We start from the raw sequence: 11,108 nt of genomic DNA, 5'->3' as shown, positions 1-11,108 counted from the left end.
GGTAGATTAGAGGGACACACATTACATTCCAGAGAGGTAGTTTATAGTGAGGCACATTACATTCCAGAGAGGTATAATAGAGGGAGGTACATTACATTACAGAGAGGTAGATTAGAGGGAGGCACATTTCATTACAGACTGGTAGATTAGAGGGAGGGACATTACGTTCCAGAGATGTAGATTAGAGTGAGGCACATTACATTCCAGAGAGGTAGATTAGAATGAGGCACATTACATTATAGTGAGATAGATTAGAGTGAGGCGCATTACATTACAGTTTGGTAGATTAGAGTGAGGCACATTACCTTACAGTGAGGTAGATTAGAGTGAGGCACATCTCATTCCAGAGTGGTAGTTTAGAGTGAGGCACATTACATTACAGAGAGGTAGATTAGAGGGAGGCACATTACATTTCAGTGAGGTAGATTAGAGGGAGGTACATTACATTCCAGAGAGGTATAATAGAGGGAGGTACATTACATTACAGAGAGGTAGATTAGAGGGAGGCACATTTCATTACAGACTGGTAGATTAGAGGGAGGGACATTACGTTCCAGAGATGTAGATTAGAGTGAGGCACATTACATTCCAGAGAGGTAGATTAGAATGAGGCACATACATTATAGTGAGATAGATTAGAGTGAGGCGCATTACATTACAGTTTGGTAGATTAGAGTGAGGCACATTACCTTACAGTGAGGTAGATTAGAGTGAGGCACATCTCATTCCAGAGTGGTAGTTTAGAGTGAGGCACATTACATTACAGAGAGGTAGATTAGAGGGAGGCACATTACAGAGAGGTAGATTAGAGGGATGCATATTACATTACAGAGAGGTAGATTAGAGTGGGGCACATTACATTACAGAGAGGTAGATTAGGAGGAGGCACATTACATTACAGAGAGGTAGATTAGAGGGAGGCGCATTAGATTACAGAAAGGTAGATTAGAAGGAGGCACTTCTTATTCCAGAGAGGTAGATTAGAGTGAAGAACATTACATTACAAAGATGTAGATTAGAGTGAGGCGCATTACATTACAGAGAGGTAGATTAGAGTGAGGTTCATTACATTACAAAGAGGTAGATTAGAGTGAGGCACATTACATTCCAGAGAGGTAGATTAGAGGGACACACATTACATTCCAGAGAGGTAGTTTATAGTGAGGCACATTACATTCCAGAGAGGTAGATTAGAGGGAGGCACATTACATTACAGAGAGGTAGATTAGAGGGAGGGACATTACATTCCAGTGATGTAGATTAGCGTGAGGCACATTACATTCCAGAGAGGTAGATTAGAATGAGGCACATTACCTTACAGTGAGGTAGAATAGAGTGAGGCACATCTCATTACAGAGTGGTAGTTTAGAGTGAGACACATTACATTACAGAGAGGTATAATAGAGGGAGGTACATTACATTACAGGGAAGTAGATTAGAGAGAGGTACATTACATTACAGAGAGGTAGATTAGAGTGAGGCACATCTCATTACAGAGTGGTAGTTTAGAGTGAGACACATTACATTACAGAGAGGTAGATTAGTGGGAGGCACATTACAGAGAGGTAGATTAGAGTGGGGCACATTACATTACAGAGAGGTATAATAGAGGGAGGTACATTACATTACAGAGAGGTAGATTAGAGAGAGGTACATTACATTGCAGATTGGTAGATTAGAGTGAGGCACATTACCTTACAGTGAGGTAGATTAGAGTGAGGCACATCTCATTACAGAGTGGTAGTTTAGAGTGAGTCACATTACATTACAGAGAGGTAGATTAGAGGGAGGCACATTACAGAGAGGTAGATTAGAGTGGGGCACATTACATTACAGAGAGGTATAATAGAGGGAGGTACATTACATTACAGAGAGGTTGATTAGAGAGAGGTACATTACATTACAGAGAGGTAGATTAGAGGGAGGCACATTACACTACAGAGAGGTAGATTAGAGGGAGGCACATTACATTACAGAAAGGTAGAATAGAGTGAGATACATTAAATTGCAGAGAGGTAGATTAGAGGGAGGTACATTACATTACAGAGAGGTAGATTAGAGGGAGGCACATTTCATTACAGACTGGTAGATTAGAGGGAGGGACATTACGTTCCAGAGATGTAGATTAGAGTGAGGCACATTACATTCCAGAGAGGTAGATTAGAATGAGGCACATTACATTATAGTGAGATAGATTAGAGTGAGGCGCATTACATTACAGTTTGGTAGATTAGAGTGAGGCACATTACCTTACAGTGAGGTAGATTAGAGTGAGGCACATCTCATTCCAGAGTGGTAGTTTAGAGTGAGGCACATTACATTACAGAGAGGTAGATTAGAGGGATGCATATTACATTACAGAGAGGTAGATTAGAGTGGGGCACATTACATTACAGAGAGGTAGATTAGGAGGAGGCACATTACATTACAGAGAGGTAGATTAGAGTGAGGCGCATTACATTACAGAAAGGTAGATTAGAAGGAGGCACTTCTTATTCCAGAGAGGTAGATTAGAGTGAAGAACATTACATTACAAAGATGTAGATTAGAGTGAGGCGCATTACATTACAGAGAGGTAGATTAGAGTGAGGTTCATTACATTACAAAGAGGTAGATTAGAGTGAGGCACATTACATTCCAGAGAGGTAGATTAGAGGGACACACATTACATTCCAGAGAGGTAGTTTATAGTGAGGCACATTACATTACAGAGAGGTAGATTAGAGGGAGGCACATTACATTACAGAGAGGTAGATTAGAGGGAGGGACATTACATTCCAGTGATGTAGATTAGAGTGAGGCACATTACATTCCAGAGAGGTAGATTAGAATGAGGCACATTACCTTACAGTGAGGTAGAATAGAGTGAGGCACATCTCATTACAGAGTGGTAGTTTAGAGTGAGACACATTACATTACAGAGAGGTATAATAGAGGGAGGTACATTACATTACAGGGAAGTAGATTAGAGAGAGGTACATTACATTACAGAGAGGTAGATTAGAGTGAGGCACATCTCATTACAGCGTGGTAGTTTAGAGTGAGACACATTACATTACAGAGAGGTAGATTAGTGGGAGGCACATTACAGAGAGGTAGATTAGAGGGATGCATATTACATTACAGAGAGGTAGATTAGAGTGGGGCACATTACATTACAGAGAGGTAGATTAGGAGGAGGCACATTACATTACAGAGAGGTAGATTAGAGTGAGGCGCATTACATTACAGAAAGGTAGATTAGAAGGAGGCACTTCTTATTCCAGAGAGGTAGATTAGAGTGAAGAACATTACATTACAAAGATGTAGATTAGAGTGAGGCGCATTACATTACAGAGAGGTAGATTAGAGTGAGGTTCATTACATTACAAAGAGGTAGATTAGAGTGAGGCACATTACATTCCAGAGAGGTAGATTAGAGGGACACACATTACATTCCAGAGAGGTAGTTTATAGTGAGGCACATTACATTCCAGAGAGGTAGATTAGAGGGAGGCACATTACATTACAGAGAGGTAGATTAGAGGGAGGGACATTACATTCCAGTGATGTAGATTAGAGTGAGGCACATTACATTCCAGAGAGGTAGATTAGAATGAGGCACATTACCTTACAGTGAGGTAGAATAGAGTGAGGCACATCTCATTACAGAGTGGTAGTTTAGAGTGAGACACATTACATTACAGAGAGGTATAATAGAGGGAGGTACATTACATTACAGGGAAGTAGATTAGAGAGAGGTACATTACATTACAGAGAGGTAGATTAGAGTGAGGCACATCTCATTACAGCGTGGTAGTTTAGAGTGAGACACATTACATTACAGAGAGGTAGATTAGTGGGAGGCACATTACAGAGAGGTAGATTAGAGTGGGGCACATTACATTACAGAGAGGTATAATAGAGGGAGGTACATTACATTACAGAGAGGTAGATTAGAGAGAGGTACATTACATTGCAGATTGGTAGATTAGAGTGAGGCACATTACCTTACAGTGAGGTAGATTAGAGTGAGGCACATCTCATTACAGAGTGGTAGTTTAGAGTGAGACACATTACATTACAGAGAGGTAGATTAGAGGGAGGCACATTACAGAGAGGTAGATTAGAGTGGGGCACATTACATTACAGAGAGGTATAATAGAGGGAGGTACATTACATTACAGAGAGGTTGATTAGAGAGAGGTACATTACATTACAGAGAGGTAGATTAGAGGGAGGCACATTACATTACAGAGAGGTAGATTAGAGGGAGGCGCATTACATTACAGAGTGGTAGATTAGAGGGAGGCACATTACATTACAGAAAGGTAGAATAGAGTGAGATACATTAAATTACAGAGAGGTAGATTAGAGGGAGGCACATTACATTACAGAGAGGTAGAATAGAGTGAGATACATTACATTACAGAGAGGTAGATTAGAGGGAGGTACATTACATTACAGAGAGGTAGATTAGATGGAGGCACATTACATTACAGAGAAGTAGATTAGAGGGACACACATTACATTACAGAGAGGTAGATTAGAGGGAGGCACATTACATAACAGAGAGGTAGATTAGAGTGAGGCACATTACATTACAGAGAGGTAGATTAGAGGGAGGCACATTACATTACAGAGAGGTAGATTAGAGAGAGGTACATTACATTATAGTGAGGTAGATTAGAGGGAGGCACATTACATAACAGAGAGGTAGATTAGAGGAAGGCACATTACATTCCAGAGAGGTAGATTAGAGTGAGGTTCATTACATTATAGTGAGGTAGATTAGAGGGAGGCACATTACATAACAGAGAGGTAGATTAGAGGGAGGCACATTAAATAACAGAGAGGTAGATTAGAGGGAGACACATTACATTATAGTGAGGTAGATTAGAGGGAGGCACATTATATTACAGAGAGGTAGATTAGAGGGAGACACATTACATTACAGTGAGGTAGATTAGAGGGAGGCACATTACATTACAGAGAGGTAGATTAGAGTGAGGTACATTACATTATAGTGAGGTAGATTAGAGGGATGCACATTACATTACAGTGAGGTAGATTAGAGGGAGGCACATTACATTACAGAGAGGTAGATTAGAGTGAGGTACATTACATTATAGTGAGGTAGATTAGAGGGATGCACATTACATTCCAGAGAGGTAGATTAGAGGGAGACACATTACATTACAGTGAGGTAGATTAGAGGGAGGCACATTACATTACAGAGAGGTAGATTAGAGTGAGGTACATTACATTATAGTGAGGTAGATTAGAGGCATGCACATTACATTCCAGAGAGGTAGATTAGAGGGAGGCACATTACATTCCAGAGAGGTAGATTAGAGTGAGATTCATTACATTACAGAGAGGTAGATTGTAGTAAAATACATTACATTAAAGTGAAGTAGTTTATAGTGAGGCACATTGTAGTAAGAAATACAAAGAGTTGCTTAAGAGACCCCACATGGATCAGGATCAGACTTATGAATGATTAAGGGGATGTGATCTTACTCCTGAAGATGAAAGGTTTATAACTTCAGCACAGGATAGGAAATTACAGACAAGATGGTAAGCACCTTAAAGCTTCTTTATTTTTCGACGCCTTTATTAACATTTGATGTATCAGCTGGTTTGTTGAGTTGATGAGAAATGTTTGAAATGTATTTTAACTATTTTATTTGTTTTTATTTAATGTTTTATATTTAATGTGACATGATTCGTTTATTGTTATTTCGATGTTGTTTGTAATCTGATGATGTATGTACTTCTGTTGTTTATAATCTCATGATGTATGTACTTCTGTAAACCACATAGTATAATGTCTTTGGATCATGCGGAATATAAAAATTTTACAATAAATAAAGAAAAGGTTTACAGCCAGCTTAGAAACATTTGATAAAGCAGATACATTTATTTATTTATTTATTTAGATTCTTTTTTATACCGAAGTATAGCAAGGAGCCTTCACTCCGGTGTACAATGAACAACTTCATACATTAAACATTTTTAACAGAGGATATAAACTTAAACATCAGTGTTAACAATAACATCTCAGCAAAGGAGAGTGATAAGAAACATTATTAGAAAACGTAACTATAGATACATGCAGATTCTGTAAAACAGAGCTAGAAACAGTTACACATTTGGTCACTGGATGTTGTGTTGATGTCAAAAGGCCTGTATGCAGGAAGACATAATAAGGTGGCTCGTCTAATCCACTGGAAATTGTGTAAACATTGTAACATCGCTGTACAAGAAAAGCACTGGGAACTGAACCCTGAGAATCCTGTAGAGAATGTAGTTGTGTTCACCAAGCCCAGCACATAAACAGCTTGAGACTAGAAAACTGGATATGGTGATAAAAGGAGAAAATCACAGGACTGTCATTGCTGATAGAAGTGTCACCTATTAACTATTCTGATTATCATATGGAGAAAGAGAAGATCCTCAAGCATCAAATGATGCAATTAGAGACCATAAAAATGTGCCAGAAAGACACAAAAATAGTCCCAATTTTATTTGGTGCCACTGGCCTATTAAAACGAACTTCCAGGGTCATCTAGATGTGTTGTCTGTGCGTATAATATCTTATGAGCTTCAGAAGAAAGTTCTGTTTGGCACAATGGAAGTATTAAGAAGAGCATTAGATGTGAATTTGAGAGATTGAGATCATACTTAATATATCCTGCCTTATGAGTGAGGTACAAAATGAACTCATTTGGAGACATTTGCCCTAAGTGAAGCTATTTACATATATTGAGTGTAATAAAAGCATCACTCAAATGCAATCAGAATCCAGAGAATTCCCACTGGAATAAAACCATTTGCATGTACTGCATCTGGAAAATCTTATTGAGACACATGCTTTGCTGAGAGAATCTATTCTGTCAACAATCTCTCCAAACCCCTACAGTTATCCCCCTGAAGAATGCATAAAGTAAACCCACTCAAGACTTTATACCTCTTACATCTCTGCATATATCCTATTGTCCCTCCTGGAGCCTTACTCTCTGTGATATATCTTTAGTGGTCTCCTCAGGCTTATTATGTTACTCTGAATACATATTTCCTTACTCTGTTTAATGCCTCCTATCATGTACTGTCTCTATGTATTTTGTAATACACCTTGATCTCGCTGGCGTGAAAGGCATGAAACAAACAAACAAACGATGATAATGATGAGAAAACAAAATTCAAGATCCAGCTGAGAATGAACACTAGACTGAAAGATGACTTTCCTTAAAGGAAACTTAACTACAACTAAAAGCATCCCCCAAACCGAAGATTGCAATATAAAGGAACTGAAGCAGGAAGGTGTATATCAATATCTAGGCACAGAAAAAGGTGGAAAAATTTGGCATAAAGTACTGAAAGAACAGGTCAGTAAATTGTACTATAGGAGATTGAAATGAATATTGAAAAGTGCTTTAACAATGTGGATTAAGATACCCGCTATTATTCAGCTTAGGTGCTTCATAAACAGAATGGGATGAAATGCTTTGTTAAAATCCAAGTCTACCACATCCAGCACTTGTCGCCAATCTAATTCTCTAGTTATCCTCTGACCTGATCTCCCTCTGGGAAAACCGTGCTGCTTTAGATCCCTTGGATTTAAGATGTTTCACCGTCCCAGCCCTCAAAAAAACGAGAAACTCTATTAAATATTCTCATCGCTTAAGTGATACAGACTTTGCAGTGGGTAGGTGTGGATGTTGTTCTTTTGCAGGAAATGCACTTTCCATCTTGGTATCGTCACTACTTGCAACCAAACTGGGAGTTATGGATGGGGGGGAACATGTCATGTTAATTAGCATATATGGCACACAAGATTCTGTCAAAGCATTTTTCCCCCTCAGATGTTTGAGCTACTGTGTGTTGATAGGGGAGGGAACAAATCCAATGTGATTATAAACCACTACCTGGATAGAAAAAGGACTTCCCTTGCAGCATGCCTGGGCGACAGGGCTGTAAACATTTCTGATGACCAAAATGCAGGAGGTGGGAGTAATTCATGTGTGGCATTGCGGCCATCCCTTGGCTAGAGAATAGTCTTCTTTCCCCCACCTCATGATTCACACTAATGGACAGATCATTTGTTGTTACGTGAATAAGATCTTTGGATGGTGTGGAGCTGCTCTGTGGCCTCTGTTAGTATCTCTTGCACGCAGTGAGGATGGCAGGTGGAAAAAAAAATGAATCTTTGCTTTTTGGAGGAGGAGATTCAGGCTGTAATTATTATTGTTCAGAAATGGGAGGAATACTTATCCTTTCATGATTTGGAGGATTCAGAGGTGGGAACAATATGGGAAGCAGGTAAAGCCGCCTTAAGGGGGTCACTTGATTTTACTTGCAGCGTTTTAAGAAGAAGGAGCGAGAGAGGACAATGAGGGAGCTTGAGGTAGAGGTGGCTCAGCTGTAAAAGGACATCGCAAGCTCGCATTGTCTGTAATTTATTGGTTTGTTAAATCAGATTATGGTTGTTGGGGGTTTCCTTTTATAATTGGTGTCAGCTGTAAAAGGAACATAAGCGGACAGGAGATGAACATTGTTTTACAGCTTTGTGTAGGGCTAAGAGTCAGTTGAATGCTCTTATGAATGACAGAATTGACCATCTTATGATATTAAATAAGAGAGTTTTCTTTGAAAAGGGAGATGCATCTGAGGGATTGTTGGTGAGGTAGTTGTGGGGTCAGAGGGTTAAGGATGCTGTTAGCGCAATTAAAGTGTAGAATCAGTTGGGTATCTCCCGTGCTGAGATTGCAGAGGCCTTTAGAGATTTAAGTGCTCATTTGTCTCCTTCTGAAGGAGTTGCTGATCCCGATAAGTTCAGGAGTACTTGAGTAAGTGGTCCTTTCCTAAGATAAGTGAGGTAGCTTGGGGTAGGTAACGCCTCGCTATTAGGGAGATGGAGGTGTTTCAGACTATTAAAGAATAGAAACCTGGTAAAGCATGTGAGACAGATGGGTTTGATATTGGTTTTCACAAGGTTTTTTTTCTGCTTAACTAGACCTACTGTTGGTGCGAGTTTTTCAAGAAGTCCTAGAGCTGAAGCAATTACCAAAAACTATGTGTGATGCCTCTGTCAGTGTTATTCATAAGGAAGGCAAGGCTAGGGATGACTGTTCCTCTTACCATCCTATCTCATTCTTCAATACCGATTTGAAGATTTTTGCTAAAGTGATGGTGAAGAGATTGGAAAGTGTATTACTGAAGGTGCTGCATCAGGATAAGAGCAGGTTTATTCCAAGTTGGCATTTTTTAAATAATTTGCTGTGTACTCTTGGAATAATTAAGGTTGCTCAGGGAGGGCTGAAGGATGCAGTCCTGATCTCCCTTGATGTGGGAAAAGCCTTTCAGAGAGGAGAATGAAATTTTATGGATGCAGTGCTGGAGGTGATTGGCATTGGTGACCATACGAGAGGATGGATACAATCGATGGATCGCAGTGCTAGGGCGATGGTTAAGGTGAATGGAACGGAGACACAATCTTTTCACCTACATCGCAGCACTAGACAGGGTTGCCTGCTCTCTCCCTTATTATTTGCATTGGTTATAGAACAGGTACCTGCATAGAGTAGATTAGATGAGAGGTGTGGCATTGTAAATGAGCAGTCAAGGCTTTCATTCAGTGCTTTATTTACAGTGCACATCAAATTACAACATATCTGCTTACCTTCAGCAGTGGGAGCACTGAGAGGTGAGGATCACCTTGCTGGTGGCTGAAAGGAATCAGTAAGTTTTGCTTGGGAATTATTTTTTTTTTTTTAATTGGGAAGAAGTAAACCATTTGGGAATATTATTTAGTGTGTTTGTGCTTTTAATAGTCAGTAAGGCAGCAAATAAACATAAGTTAAACCTAGGGAACTTAAATGGTCAACATCAGATTATAATGAAAGATAATCAATATCCTTTGAGAAAGATTGAGAATTTGGATAATCAAATGAGAGGGAGACATTTAAGGTTGATAAATTTCCCCAAAGTTACTTTGGTTTCAGCAAAAGATATGTGGACTAGGGATGCTTTGGAGGTTTTAAAGTTATCTCAACAAATACTGCCTCCAATTACAAAAGTTTATTACTTGTCACCACTGAAGAAACTATCTGTAGAGGGCCAGGACATTCAGATATTATCACCTTTCAACATCTCTGAGATCTTGGAAACATCGGATTAAGTAGAAGCTCAACCTGCCACTTTAATTGTTTCTTGCTCGACTCGCATAGAGACCAGATATTGAAAATGTATTTCAGGAATCGTAAGGAATTATTTCAGAAGTTGAAAGGTCAAGTGTTTCTAGATTTGGCTAAAGACACCCAAAAGAGGAGGAAACAGTTCCTTATAATGAGACCAAGAGTCCTACAGATGGGGGCATTGTTTCTTCTAAAATTTCCATGTAAATGCCTCATTAAATATCGTGATCTTACGTATACATTTTTCCACCCTTCTCAACTTTCTAAATTTATCTCTGATAGAGTTTCCTTTTCGACTGATGTATCTTTACCTGACACTGTATAGCATCTTAAGGTTGGGATGTTCTTTCTCTATTATGTAACCATTCCACACTATCTAGCTTTTCAGCTTTGTTTGTTTCCTTAAAAAAGTAAGAGTCTTCCTTGGTGTAAGGGTTTTCCCAGACTAGAGGGCTTTACAATATTTATTTTCCTGTATTAGTTATTAGAAGGAGTTTAATGCTTTATATTGCTTTTGTCAATGTCATTGTAATTTTCTTTTTTTCAAGGATTTACTTGAATGTATAATAAAAATTGCAATAAATAAAATTAAAAAAAAAAAAAAGAAAGAAAATGTGGGAGGGAGGTTCTGGAAGCCAAATTTAGGCTCTTAGGTAGAAAGCTTAAATCCAGAACCTCCAGGGTAGCATTCTCTGAAATGCTCCCTGTTCCACGCGCAGGTCACCAGAGGCAGGCAGAGCTCCGGAGTCTCAATGCGTGGATGAGACGATGGTGCAAGGAAGAGGGATTCAGTTTGTAAGGAACTGGGGAACCTTTTGGGGAAGGGGGAAGTCTCTTTCGAAGAGATGGGCTCCACCTTAACCAGGGTGGAACCAGACTGCTGGCGCTAACCTTTAAAAAGGAGATAGAGCAGCTTTTAAACTAGAACAA

The 11,108-nt window shown here is 39.3% G+C and overlaps 1 long non-coding RNA gene across 1 annotated transcript; it reads left to right on the top strand.

Moving 5' to 3' along the window:
- The first annotated feature begins 622 nt into the window (after positions 1–622).
- LOC115083771 lies at positions 623–5,133 on the top strand. Its single transcript, XR_003854398.1, has 2 exons — positions 623–770; positions 801–5,133. It is a non-coding gene; the product is annotated as an uncharacterized LOC115083771 (long non-coding RNA).
- The last annotated feature ends 5,975 nt before the right edge of the window (positions 5,134–11,108 follow it).

The sequence above is a fragment of the Rhinatrema bivittatum genome, chromosome 2 (assembly GCF_901001135.1).
Source record: "Rhinatrema bivittatum chromosome 2, aRhiBiv1.1, whole genome shotgun sequence".
In the NCBI taxonomy this organism is placed as follows: Eukaryota; Metazoa; Chordata; class Amphibia; order Gymnophiona; family Rhinatrematidae; genus Rhinatrema; species Rhinatrema bivittatum.
The sequence above is the reverse complement of the archived record's forward strand: the minus strand, read 5'-3'. Positions and strand labels throughout refer to the sequence as shown.